Source organism: Megachile rotundata, chromosome 13 (assembly GCF_050947335.1).
Source record: "Megachile rotundata isolate GNS110a chromosome 13, iyMegRotu1, whole genome shotgun sequence".
Taxonomy (NCBI): Eukaryota; Metazoa; Arthropoda; class Insecta; order Hymenoptera; family Megachilidae; genus Megachile; species Megachile rotundata.
Genome location: NC_134995.1, coordinates 8,641,909 through 8,657,629, shown reverse-complemented (window position 1 = coordinate 8,657,629; position 15,721 = coordinate 8,641,909).

Below are 15,721 nucleotides of genomic sequence, written 5' to 3'. Positions count from 1 at the left end.
ACCGGGTATATTTACCTGTGCTCACCTGGCCAGCGTAAATCCGCTGCTAGCGGCAGATGAGATGACCTGTTCCTTCCGGGTTCTTTGAGATCGACGTTTCTTCCTTCTGCGATGTTCTTCGATGTTCACTTTTTTACTCGACTTTCTGCTTCGAGTTTAGGACCTTTTGAGGTTATCGTTGCTGGTTGAGGATTTGTTACTGGTCTTTTTAGGTTTGATTGAGGTTATAGGGTACAGGTAGAATCTGTAATTGAAGTGGATGTTTGTAGAGATACGTGAGACGTGGTGGATTAAATGTAAATAAGTAATCATACGTGTATGAGATCATCAAAGATGTAGTAATAAATAAGATCATCAATTTTTGATGAATTCCAAAATATACAGGGGGGTCCCACATATGTCCAAAGCTATAAATAATACAGACTATTATAAGAATATTCTTCATACTTGTATTATGTAATATACGTACATATAGGAATTATGTAATTGTAGGAAAGGAGATATGCACCCAAGTTACTGGTTTTCTCATGTTCAATCAAGGTTTAAACACATAGAAACTGTAATTAAGGTAATTGTGAATATGTATGCATTTTATTATGTGTTAATAACAAAGAATTGTGATATACTAAAATCAACGTGAATATAAGAATGTTCTTCACAGTCGTTTCACTTGAGTTATGAGTATTATCTACGTATATCAAACAAAGTAACATTGTCATTTATGCACCTTCATGTTACAGATCTTTTTACATTTGAAGGTTATTAAAATACAGTTAGAGAAACTGCAATTGAAATAGTTGTGAATACGTACATACGTATAGTGTTAGAAACATAAGATGATATAAGCACATCAAAATTAATAGATGCTATAAGAATGTTCTTATAACATAACTGAAACTAAACAGTAGGAAATACCTAGGTTCAGTGATAGATTCTATAAATGTAGGTTAATCTTGACCAAACATAAAAAGAGAAATAACAATTTGAAATGACAATCCTCAGGTTTGGGAAGTTTGATATAGATAATACTTAGTGACTCCATTTTAATGTAGGCGATACTTGGTACCTCCATTTTGTTGTGGATAATGTTTGCTACTATTTTGATGTAGGTAATAGTTGGGACCTCCATTTTGTTGTGAATAATGTTTGATACCTTCATTTTGATGTAAGTAATACTTGGGACCTCCATTTTGATGTAGTTAATACTTGGACCTCCATTTTGATGTATACTTGGTACCTCCATTTTGTTGTGGATAATTTTTGCTACCATTTTGATGTAGGTAATAGTAGGGAGCTCCATTTTGATATAGGTAATACTTGATACCTCCATTTTGTTGTGGATAATGCTTGATATCTCCATTTTGATGTAAGTAATACTTGGGACCTCCATTTTGATGTAGTTAATACTTGGACCTCCATTTTGATGTAATACTTGGTGCCTCCATTTTGTAATGGATAATGTTTGTTACCATTTTGATGTAGTTAATAGTACGGAGCTCCATTTTGTTGTGAATAATGTTTAATACCTTCATTTTGATGTAGGTAATACTTGGGACCTCCATTTTGATGTAGTTAATATTTGGGAGCTCCATTTTGATGTAATACTTGGTACCTCCATTTTGTTGTGGATAATGTTTGCTACCATTTTGATGTAGGTGATAGTTGGGACCTCCATTTCGTTGTGAATAATGTTTAATACCTTCAGTTTGATGTAAGTAATACATGGGACCTCCATTTTGATGTAGTTAATATTTGGGACCTCCATTTTGATGTAATACTGGGTACCTCCATTTTGTTGTGGATAATGTTTGCTACCATTTTGATGTAGGTAATAGTTGGGACCTCCATTTCGTTATGGGTAATGTTTGATACCTTCATTTTGATGTAAGTAATACTTGGGACCTCCATTTTGATGTAGTTAATACTTGGGACCTCCATTTTGTTGTGGATAATGCTTGATATCTCCATTTTGATGTAGATAATTCTTAAAACCTCCATTTTAATATAATACTCCATACCTCCATTTTGTGGTAAACAATGTTTGCTACCATTTTGATGTCGATAATACTTGATACCTCCATTTTGAGATAAATAAATCTTGATACCACCATTTCGATATGCAGAACACTTTGTAACTCTATTTTACTATAAATAATACAATCCATCATTACAATCTCACATAACCCAACATCTCCTCTTAAACACTATCCTAACCTCTCAAATTGCATAAGAAATTAAATTGCATAAATTCTCCACTACAAAATCAACTAACCCATAAAAATAAAATTCTTGCTACTAAAAGAAACTAAATTTTTCTTCACAAATAATTCAGTTTCACATAGGTAATTGATTATCCATTCTCAATAATGAAAGCATCGAGTATTGCGACATCATCAGAAAATGTCGCCATTACCGTATTAATAGACGTTCAGGAAGCGATTCGGTTCAGTAATTGAAGCCACGACTAGAGGAAAAGTGTATTTTCTCCTCGTGCGAAGAAACGTAATAAAATATTCGTGTTAATAGCATCGGCAACGCGTTTTAGTTTCAGCACATTGATTACGGTATTAGAATCTCGATTGTCCGGAAACAACGTCGAATGAGGAAAACGACTACGGATTTCTCCCAATGATCGGACATATTTTAATTAAACGAGACACTTACGGTAATTCGTGTAGCGGGAAATAAAGTGTCGGTATTTTGGGCCACCTACTTTTTTCTGGATTATTGTAATTTAGACGGTGAATGAATTAACATTTCGGTTCCTATATTCTGTACGGTGGCTTATACGCGGCATAACAATGCGTTTTGCGTGGAAACCAGGTTAAAGAAAGGGGAATGCATGTCGAATACCGACAACACTTTTTTTGAATACGTTTATTTTTATGGAACGATTTGAACAAATATTTTTGGGAAAATACATTGATCGCAAATATTTCTGCAATGAATACTTTTAACTTTCTAGTCGAGAAGTGATTCTTTTGAAATTTTTTTATTGTTTCTCTGGTATTAATTTTATAATTTTTGTGAGTAATATCTTTTGATGCAATTTATTGAAAAAATAAAATTTTAATAAAAACGCAATTATTCTTCTCATGAATTTATGGCACGATATTATTTTGCACTCTTATTTGCAGAAATTTATTTAATCAACGTTTCTGTTAGTGAATGTAATAAATTCTTGAAAAATGTATCGTTTGCAATAAACTTGATAATACCATCAACAATAAATATTACTAACAACTTAACATTCGGGGCGAATTGTGAGCTAAACTGCCAATTTGGTTTTTGTAAAAAAAAAATTGAAAAGTGGATTAATTTTTATTCGCAATGATTAATAAAATTTTCACAAGTAAATTGCTGTGTTTCAAAAGTAAGCTCATTTACATTTCAGACAAGTGATTCTAAAAACAACACAGTAATTTTCTTTTTATGAGTAATGTTTCATTAAAATTTAATGATCAATTTCATAATCAATTGAAATGATTTAATATATAAGAAGAAGACATGGAGGTTAATTTTTAAGCTGAAAGTATAGTAAAAGCTATATATTAATGTGTTACTTAAATTTAGAAAATAAAAATTATAAATAAATTTTTAAAAAAATTATTATTACCTGTGGCGCCATCCCACCAACCAACGGGGTGAACTACACACTTTTGAAACACTACTTTCGTTAGTTCGCTTCTTCCACCACTAGATAGCGCGGCAGGTGCTTTCTATTCTCACTTGTCGGTAATATCAATTTCTGTTTTAAGGTTCTAGGTAAGATAAAAACATTCTGGAGTTAATTAATATTGTCCGGTATAATTTAATGCATATTATTACTGAACTAATCCATTAAAACCGATATTAATGGAATTTCTTAATTCCATAATATTCCAATAATTAATTACACGTTTTGTAGATATATTTTGTGCACTTTTATGACTGAAGAATGGTCAGCAATGCATTATTTACGTGGTTCGATCATAAAAGTTCCTAAATAATGTTCGGGTAATGAGTAATTAATTATTTTGTGTCAGCATTCCAATACGTGCATGAGCTGCCTATGTCAATTCTGCTTCGCATGCAAAGTGCAATATTTCGGCACTTTGACGACGTAGCATGGTTTCTGAGGCATATAGAAACAAATTTCTATTAGGGTTTGATGCGTCTTGATGCCTACTAAAGCCAGAAAATCAATTTTTGTCGAATTCGGTCAGAAAAGATACAGGTTGCGCCATCTAGCGGCGAGCGACAGAACTACGAAAAACTAAAATTTCGATTTTCTCCGAAATTAGGCAATTTTACATATTTCTGAGGGCCAGAAATTGTTCTATGACCTCCCTAGAACCTATATATCCCCACAAGAACCTCCTCGGAGCGCTAGAAAAGAAAATGAAAAAATAGGTCAAATCATGGACTAAAAAATTGGCGTCCATCTAGCGGTGAAAGTTGGAACTACAAAAATATAAAAATGCGATTTTCTCGAAAATTAGCGAACTTTGAGTACTTCTGCGGCTCAGAAAGTACTATGTGATCGCATTAGAAGCATAATAAAGCAATAAAAGTTTCATGAAAGCTTTAATAAAGAAAATAGAAAAAATGCCATTTTATGGAGAAAATTTGTGGCGCCATCTAGCGGCGAAACTACGAACTAAACTGAAAAAACGTATGTCCGTACACGCGTTAAGGAAAAATATAAAAAATAATATTTCGCAACTTTGACGACGTAGTATGCTTCTTTAAACATTTTAAAGCAATTTTTGTTGAACAAGTTATTCATTTTTTGGCCTATTAAGCCCAGAAAATCAATTTTTATTTGACCCCGTTACTGCGTGTTCGGACATACGTTTTTTCAGTTTAGTTCGCAGTTTCGCCGCTAGATGGCGCCACAAATTTTATCCATAAAATGACATTTTTTTTATTTTCTTTATTAAAGCTTTCAGGAAACTTCTGTTGCTTTATTATACTTCTAATGCGACCACATAATACTTTCTCAGCCGCAGAAGTACTCAAAGTTCACTAATTTTCGAGAAAATCGCATTTCTATATTTTTGTAGTTCCAACTTTCACCGCTAGATGGACGCCAATTTTTTAGTCCATGTTTTGGACTATTTTTCTATTTTCTTTTCTAGCACCCTGAGGAGGTTCTTGTGGCATTATATAGGTTCTAGAGAGGACGCAGAACAATTTCTGACCTTGAGAAATATGTAAAATTGCCTAATTTCGGAGAAAATCGAAATTGTAGTTTTTCGTAGTTCCGCCGCTCGCCGCTAGATGGCGCTACCTGTACTGTTTTGGAACGAATTCGACAAAAATTGATTTTCTAGCTTTATTAGGCATCAAAACGCATCAAATCCTAATAAAAATTTGTTTCTAAATGCCTCAGGAACCATACTGCGTCGTCAAAGTGCCGCAATATTCATTTTTTTATTTTTCTTATATGCGTGATCGGACACATGTATAGGTCCGTTTTGGATCTGAAGTGTATTTTAATAAGAAAAAAAAATGCTCTGTTTGTAACGGTTTGCTACTGCGCCTGAGGTCAAAGTTCAAAATTTACCCTTAATTTCCAGGAGTGTATTTCAGCCCAGAGTGTAGTTATGCAAAGATTTGAATTTTATTAGATATGGATAAGCGTTTTGCATTTTATTATAAGATTTGTAAATCTAAATTTGTGTAAGTGTGGAACTTGTAATATATTATTTGATCCAAACATTTCCGCAAAAGAAAATGTGGAACATAATTATAATCTAATTCGTAGCTATTAGCTCGATATCGTTTTCTAAAGTTCATTTTTACAAGAACGTTTAGAAAACGATATCGATTACCAGGTCACACCACGTGGAGGTTGCTACGACAGTGACCCACCCTAACTCCAAATCTCAACCACCCTCCAATTGCAACTACCTCATTCATCGGAAGGATAAATGAGTTCTGACTCTACTTAGCTTGTAAGCTCGCAAATACAAGTTCTTCACCACAATCCAGCAAAGAACTTGTATCACACACACACATACAGTCACTTAATACTAACTGCACGGGGCCCCACACACATACGCTTAACTTATTCTAAACGCCGCACGGTACCTCTCATTCTATGATTGCACTCATATGATCTATGACGAATTCAAAAAGCAAGGGGAAGAAAGTTCGAAGAACTTTCCGTAAAAAGGCAAAGAAAGTTAGAAGAACTGTCTGACAAAAAGAAAAGAAAGTTAGAAGAACTTTCTGTCAAAAAAGGGGATCAGTATTTTTGGTCAAGTGAACCTCGCCTTCCATGGGTCAAAGGGCAGTCCATAGTGTCTTACGTGAACCACGAGACAGAGATGAACCGAAAATACTGGCAAGAACGAGTGACACATCCGCGGAGGGTCTCCCATTTCCCCGCCGCTTGCGTTTGAAGCAAGTCTGACCGCAGAGAGGAGACCCCTGCCGTGAGGCGGCAGATCGAGATGGTTCATCAATCGATCGGCCCCGCAGAGATGTGTCCCTGGCGCTACACCAGCACTTGCAGCTCACCTCTGCCGCGTGTTCACGGCGCTATGAACCCCCAATGATCCACTTGGGTTCGGAACAATTGACAAAAAATAACTGAGTATACTACAAGCTAACGCGTACAAAGATTGTGAAGATGAGTGCAAGTTGGAATGAGAGGTACTTACAGGGACCCACCCGCCCGCCCACTAGCATACAACTTAAAACTAACTTAAAGCTTAATCGACTTAAAACTAAGGCACGCATCCCTCGATGATGCCACGAAGTCTTCGAGCGATGTCTTCAATCTTCGTGTATACACATTTCACACATCTCTCATATTACAATAATATTACAATATTTTGTGCGCAACTTAAAACTAATTTAAAATTAGCGCATCCATCGATGAAATTCCTCGAAGGAAGTCTGCAATAATTACCTATGCAATAATTGTCTGCAAGACTAAAAAATATGTAGAAACATAAAATAAATAAGATGAATGTTTAAAATTTGAGTAAAAAAGAAAACTAAAGTTCGCGTCGACTCGATTAAAATATGCAAATAAAAATAGAAATATACTTGAGAAATGATAACTTACTTGAAATGAAAATCTAAATCATCTTAATCTCGTAATCAAAAATAATTAAGAGAATTCCAATCATTAAAAATCACAAACATAAAGTTAAAAGCTGAAACATACAAAGATAATTAAAACAAATATCAATCATTAACAATTACTTACTTAAAATATAAACCTGGAAAATACAAAAATAATTAAGACACATATGAAGCATTACTTACTTAAAATAAAAATCTGAAACAGACAAATATTATTAGAGAAACATAAATCAGTAAAATACTTACTTGAAATAAAAACCTGTAACATACAAAAATAATTAGAGAAACATGAATCATTAAAAATTACTTACTTGAAATTAAAACCTGAACCAGACAAACATAATTAAGACAAATATCAATCATTAAAAATTACTTACATAAAATAAAAACCTGAAACATACAAAATTTATTAAGACACATATGATACAATACTTACTTAAAATAAAACCTGAAACAGACAAATATTATTAGAGAAACATAAATCAGTAAAATACTTACTTGAAATAAAAACCTGTAACATACAAAAATAATTAGAGAAACATGAATCATTAAAAATTACTTACTTGAAATTAAAACCTGAACCAGACAAACATAATTAAGATAAATATCAATCATTAAAAATTACTTACATAAAATAAAAATCTGAAACAGACAAATATTATTAGAGAAACATAATTCATTGAATTACTTACTTAAAATAAAAACCTGAAACATACAAAATTTATTAAGACACATATGAAACAATTCTTACTTAAAATAAAAATCTGAAACATACAAAATGTAATTAAAAATAGAAAATCGAAGAACCACGAATGAAATCTTTTATTACTCGAAGTAGAACTTGAAAAATCGAAACTGAGTTTGAAACCTAAAAATCCGAAATGAAATTTCTTGGAGATTTAGAAACCTCGAAACTGAGAATAAAACCGCGATGAGGTTTGCAAACCCCAAACCCAAAATAAAATCTTGGAGAGTTAAAAATCTGAAAACCGAATTAAAGTCCGAAGAATGAGAAAACCGAATTAAAGTCAGAAGAATGAGAAAACCGAATTAAAGTCAGAAGAATGAGAAAACCGAATTAAAGTCAGAAGAATGAGAAAACCGAATTAAAGTCAGAAGAATGAGAAAACCGAATTAAAGTCAGAAGAATGAGAAAACTGAATTAAAGTCAGAAGAATAAGAAAACCGAATTAAAGTCAGAAGAATAAGAAAACCGAGTTAAAGTCAAAAGAATCTGAAAACCGAATTAAAGTCAGAAAATCCAAAAGTCGCGAAGCTTCGAATAAAGTGAAAATACAACGCATACTAAAAACCAGTCAAATTCTAAAACACAGAAGAAGAAATAAAATAGAGAGGAAAGCTTGGAAGCTAGAAATAAAATTGTTAGATTCTGAAAAATTCTAAAATCCTGAAATATGAAATGCGAGTACAGGATGCAAGACACATTCACTCTCTCACTCATACTGTAATACATATGCCCTAACTGTACCTCTTATTCTAAAATTGCACTCGTATATAAAACTTTATAAAGAAGCTTTGGGAAAAAGGAGAAGGGGAAGAAAGTTGTAAGAACTTTCTTCTAAATTTTAAAAAATTAAGAAAAAAATGACAAATTATTACTAAACAAGTCTAATATGCAAGTTAAAAAATTGTGATAAAGATGAGTGCAATTTAGAATAAGAGGTACTTACAATATGCGCAGGTTTTTCGCCACAAATTGTGACGAAAAACCTGCGCCCGAGCCCACCCTTCCTCCCACACGCTCGGAATAAATGTAAAACTAAAGCACTCAACAGAACTTACCAAAAATTAAATTCTGAAATAGACAAAAATTTATTAATACAAAAAATTGAGAAGAGAGAACATAGCTTACCAAGAATTAAATTCTGAAACACACAAAAATTTATTAACATAGAAATTTAAGAAGAAAGAACAATGTAAGAACTTACCAAAAATTAAATTCTGAAACAGATAAAATTTTATTAACATAGAAAAGTAGGCAAAGGAGTGAAATATTCGAAATAAGATCGCGAAATAAAAGCGTAGCTCTCAGCTCGGTATAGTTTTCTAAAGAGTAAAAAATCTTTAGAGAACTATACCGATTACCGGGTCACACCACGTGGAGGTGGCTACGATAGTGACCCACCCTAACTCCAAATCCCTTCCACCCTCCAAATGCAACCTCATTTATCAGAAGGATAAATGAGTTCTGACTCTACTTAGCCCGTGGGCTCGCAAAAATATACAAGTTCTTTACCACAATCCAGCAAAGAACTTGTATTACACGCACACACACACATACATTAACTTAATACTAATCGCATGGGATCCAACACACGCACGCTTAACTTACTCTAAACGCCGCACGGTACCTCTTATTCTAAGATTACACTCAAATAATATATGACGAATTCAAAAAGCAAAGAGAAATAAGAAAGTTAGAAGAACTTTCTACTAAAAGAAAAGAAAGTTAGAAGAACTTTCTGTCAAAAAAGGGGGACAGTATTTTTCGCCAACTGAACCTTGCTTTCCATGGGTCAAAGGGTAGCCCATAGTGGCTTACGTGAACCACGACGGCAAAGATGAACCGAAGATACCTTTGGCAAGAACGAGTGATACACCCCAGTTGGCGGAGGGTTCCCATTTCCCCCAGCGCTCTCGCGTCTTACTACAGAGAGGATACCCAGACCGTGATGCCCCTTGGCAGAATGGCGGCGGGTCGGGGAGGCACATCAGAGTATGAGAGGTGCCAACCCCGATCCGCCCCGCCGGGCAAAGAATATCACTCGCCCTACACCGGCACTTGCAGCTCACCTCTACCGCGTGTCCACAGCGCTATGAACCCCCCATGATCCACTTGGGCGCAGAACGATTGACAAAAAATAAGGGGGTATACTACAAGCTAACGAAAGTTAGAAGAACTTTCTGTCAAAAAGAAAAGAAAGTTAGAAGAACTTTCTGTGAAAAAGGGGGATCAGTATTTTTCGCCAAGTGAACCACGCCTTCCATGGGTCAAAGGGTAGTCCATAGTGACTTACGTGAACCACGATACAGAGATGAACCGAAAATACTGGCAAGAACCAGTGACACATCCGCGGAAAGTTTCCCATTTCTCCCCGCTTACGTTTTAGGTAAGTCTTACTGCAGAGAGGAAACCCTGCCGTGAGGCACCCGATCGAGACGGAACATCAATCGATCGGCCCCGCAGAGATGTGTCCCTGGCGCTACACCAGCATTTGCAGCTCACCTCTGCCCCGAGTTCACAGCGCTATGAACCCCCAATGATCCACTTGGGCGCAGAACGATTGACAAAAAATAACGGGGTATACTACAAGCTAACGCGTACAAAGTTGGAGAATTGTGAAGATGAGTGCAAGTTGGAATAAGAGGTACTTACAAGGACCCACCCGCCCTGCCCACGAGCACACTTAACTTAGAATTAACACACGCATAAAATTAACTTAAAACTAGCGCACGCATTCCTCGATGATCCCTCGATGATCCCTCGATGATCCCTCGATGATCGATGTCTTCAATGATGAACTATTCATTACCTGTAAAATAAGTAAGTGTGAGAATAAAGAAATGAAACAGAAAAGAAAATGCAAGATTATCTAGTTAAAATAAAAACCTGAAACATCTGAATGAAATTAAGAAAAACAAAAATTATTAACATAAAAACCTGAGACATCTCAATGAAATTAAAACAAACAATAATCGTTGTAATAGAATCCTGAAACATACGAATGCAATTGAGACACATATGAATAAATAAATTACGTACACAAAATAAAAACCTGAAACATACAAAAATGATTAAGCCCTACAAGTGCCTTTTGTTCTAAAACTGCATATGTATAATTTAAAACTTTGTAGAGAAAAGGGATAAAGAAGAAAGTTGGAAGAACTTTCTTTTAAGTTTAGAGCAATTGACAATAAAAATGGCTATTACTACAATCTAATATGTAACAAGTTAAAGAACATTTGTAAAGATAAGTGCAAGTTAGAACAAAAGGCACAATTTGCGCAAGCTTTTCGCCACATGTGACGAAAAACCTGCGCCCGAGCCCACCCTTCCTCCCACAAGCTCGGAATCAACATGAAACTAACACACTCAACATTTTAACTTATCAAAAATGAAATTCTGAAACAGACAAAAATATATTAGCACAAAAATTTGGAGGAGAGAACAACATGATAATTTAGCAATAATTAAATGCTGAAACAGATACAATTTTATTAACATAGAAAATTAGGCGACGGAGTGAAATATTCCAAATAAAATCGCAAAATAAAACCGTAGCTCTCAGCTCGGTATAGTTTTCTAAAGATTAAAAAATCTTTAGAGAACTATACCGATTACCGGGTCACACCACGTGGAGGTGGCTACGATAGTGACCCACCCTAACTCCAAATCCCTTCCACCCTCCAAATGCAACCTCATTTATCAGAAGGATAAATGAGTTCTGACTCTACTTAGCTCATAGGCTCGCATATACAAGTTCTTTACCACAATCCAGCAAAGAACTTGTATCACACACACATACATTAACTTAATACTAATTGCATGGGGCCCCACACACGCACGCTTAACTTATTCTAAACGCCGCACGGTACCTCTCATTCCAAGATTGGACTCATATGATCTATGACGAATTCAAAAAGCAAAGAAAAGAAAGTTAGAAGAACTTTCTGTCAAAAAAGGGGATCAGTATTTTTCGCCAAGTGAACCTCGCCTTCCATGGGTCAAAGGGTAGTCCATAGTGGCTTACGTGAACCACGAGACAGAGATGAACCGAAAGTACTGGCAAGAACGAGTGACACATCCGCGGAGGGTCTCCCATTTCCCCGCCGCTTGCGTTTGAAGCAAGTCTGACCGCAGAGAGGAGACCCCTGCCGTGAGGCGGCAGATCGAGATGGTTCATCAATCGATCGGCCCCGCAGAGATGTGTCCCTGGCGCTACACCAGCACTTGCAGCTCACCTCTGCCGCGTGTTCACAGCGCTATGAACCCCCAATGATCCACTTGGGTTTGGGACGATTGACAAAAAATAACTGAGTATACTACAAGCTAACGCGTACAAAGATTGTGAAGATGAGTGCAAGTTGGAATGAGAGGTACTTACAGGGACCCACCCGCCCGCCCACGAGCATACAACTTAAAACTAACTTAAAGCTTAATCGACTTAAAACTAAGACATGCATCCCTCGATGATCCCACGAAGTCTTCAAGCGATGTCTTCAATCTTCGTGTATACACATTTCACACATCATTCATACTATAATAATATTACAATATTTGGCGTGCAACTTAAAACTAATTTAAAATTAGCGCATCCATGAAATCCTTCGAAGGAAGTCTTCAATGATGACATATTCATTACCTATAGAAAAATTAGGTGTAACAATGAGTGGACGAGACACCGAAGCAAATGCAAGACTAGTAACATTAAAATGTTTGGGCATGCACAATTCATGCTAACATGCAAATGCATATTAACATTTACGGAATAAAAGAAAAATAAAACTCGAGTCGACTCGATGAAAGTACGCAAATAAAATAACAATATAATTGGGAAATATTCAACTACTTAATTAAAATAAAATTTTAATATATCTGGATAAAATTAAGACAAACATGAATTGCTAAAATAAGAACCTGAAATACCTAAAAGAAATTAAGATTAATATAAATTGTTAAAATAAAAACCTAGAACATCTGAATAAAATTAAGACAATCATAAATTGTTAAAATAAAAACCTGAAACATACAAATATAATTAAAATATATATGAATAAATAAATTACTTACATAAAAATTAAAACCTGAAACATACAAAAGTGATTAAGACAAATATGAAATATTCAAAATTACTTACATAAGATTAAAACCTGAAACACACAAAAATTATTAAGACAAACATGAAACATTAAAAATTACTTACTTGAAAATGAAAATCTGAAACAGATAAAAGTAATAAAGACAAACATGAAACCTTAAAAATTACTTACTTGAAATAAAAACCTGAAACATACAAAAATAATTAAGGCAAACATGAAACATTAAAAATGACTTACTTGAAATAAGAACCTGAAACAGACAAAAGTAATTAAGACAGAAATGAAACATTGAAAATTACTTACTTAAAATAAAAATCTGAAACAGATAAAAATTATTCAGACAAACATGAAACAACAAAAATTACTTACTCAAAAATAAAAACCTGTAACACACAAAAATTATTAAGACGAACATGAAACATTGAAAATTACTTACTTGAAATAAAAACCTGAAACAGAAAAAGTAGTTAAGACAAAAATGAAACATTGAAAATTACTTACTTGAAAATAAAAACCTGAAACAGAAAAAGTAGTTAAGACAAAAATGAAACATTGAAAATTACTTACTTGAAAATAAAAACCTGAAACAGACAAAAATATATAAGAGAAATATGAAACATTAAAAATTACTTACATAAAAGTAATACCTGAAACATAAAAAAGTAATTAAGACGAAAAATTGAAAGGCAAGGAACAAAATCTTTTTTTATTCGAAAAAGAACTCTTCAAAAATCGAAATTTCTGAGTTTGGAAATCTTAAGATCTCTAATGAAATTACAAAGAAATTCGAGAACATCAAAACTGAGAATAAGATCAAGATGAAGTATGAAAACCTCAAACCCGAAATAAAATCTTAGAGAAGTAAAGACCCTCAAAATCAAATTAAAGTGACAAGATCCAAAAACCCTGAAACTCGAAAGAAAATTCACACAGCTAAGAGATTTGGGAACGTCGCACCTGGAAATAAAATCATTTACTACAATATAAATGTGAGTACAGGATACAGGACAATACTACATAATACTTATTCTAAAATCCCTACATGTGCCTTTTATTCTAAACTTGCACTCGAATAATTTAAAACTTTATAAAGAAAGTTTGAAGAACTTTCTTTTATGTTTGGAGCTATTGATTAAAAAATGACAGAATATTACTACAGTCTACTATGGGAAAAGTTAAAAAGAATATGAGTGCAAGTTAGAATAAAAGGCACGATTTGCGTAAGTTTTTCGTCACGATATGTGACACATGTGTGACACATATCGTGACGAAAAACTTACGCCCGAGCCCACCCTTCCTCCCACAGCTCGGAATTAACGTAACACTAACGCACTGAACATAACTTACCAAAAATGAAATGCTGAAACAAACAAAAATCTATTAAAACAGAAATTTGAGAAGAGAGGACATGATAACTTACCAAGAATTAAATTCTGAAACAGACAAAAATTTATTAACATAGAAAATTAAGAGGAGAGAACAATGTAAGAACTTACCAAAAATTAAGTTCTAAAACAGACAAAATTTTATTAGCATAGAAAATTGTGGGAGAGGGAGCAAAATTTTTCTTTATTTCATACAAGAATTTCAAAAAATACAAAACGCAATGAAAATTGCGGATTTGAAAAGAGAGAACAACATAAATTACCAAAAATAAAACCTGAAACATACAACACTTTATTAACCTATAAAATTGTACGAGAAAAAGTGAAACGCCCCTACCAAAAAACAGAAAATACAATAAAAATTACAAATTTAAAATCGATCAACAATAAAATAATTTATACAAAGTCAATTCCTGAAACAGAGAAAAATAATTAGCACATGAAATTGGGAGATATTAAAATCGCGAAGGGATATACAAATTTCGAATCTCGAAATATAATCGCGAAGGGATATAAAAATCGCGAATCTCAAAATATAATCGCGAAGGGATATAAAAGTCTCTAATTTCGTAATATGATCGCGAGGGTATAAAAATCTCGAATCGCGAAGGGATACAAAGTCTCTAATTTCGTAATATAATTGCAAAGGGACATAAAAATCTCTAATCTCGAAATTTAATCTTGAAAGTATAAAAATCTCGAATAGCGAAGGGATATGCAAATCTCTAATCTCAAAATTTAATCGCAAAGTTATACAAAAATCTCTAATCGCGAAATTTAATAGGGAGGGCATAAAAATCTCGAATCGCGAAGGGACACAAAAATCTCTAATTTCAAAATTTAATCGCGAAGTTAAGCAAAAATCTTTAATCTCGAAATTTAATTGGGAGGGCATAAAAATCGCGAGTGGCTTTGCTCGTAAAAATTCGAGCAAAACGATACATTTTGTATCGTTCAAAAAAATAGCTGTAAAACACAAGAAAATATTAGCGAGCATAGTGACAAAATGACTGTCCATCCTAAGATGGACAGCCATTGATAGTTCCCCTCTTCTTTGGCAATTTTGCCGGGGCTCTTCGGCATATAGCCTCTTCTCTCTTCGGCATAGCCTCACAAAAATCACTCGCGAATTTTTACGGTAACTCGGACATTCTTATTTTTCAATTACATATATTCTCAATTTTGCTATCAATCTCCATAAACAGATAGCAGACAATTTTATAAAAATAAAATTACACCACTATCCATTTATTTCGATCGATAACAAAATCAAAATTTTATGCAATATATAATAAGTTAGTTTGGTAAGAAAAATAATTACTCAAAATAAAAATACGACCAGCGATTCTTAGAATGCGCTGTCCGTAAAAGAATGTCCGAGCAGAATATTTTATTTCACTGCACTTCACTTCACT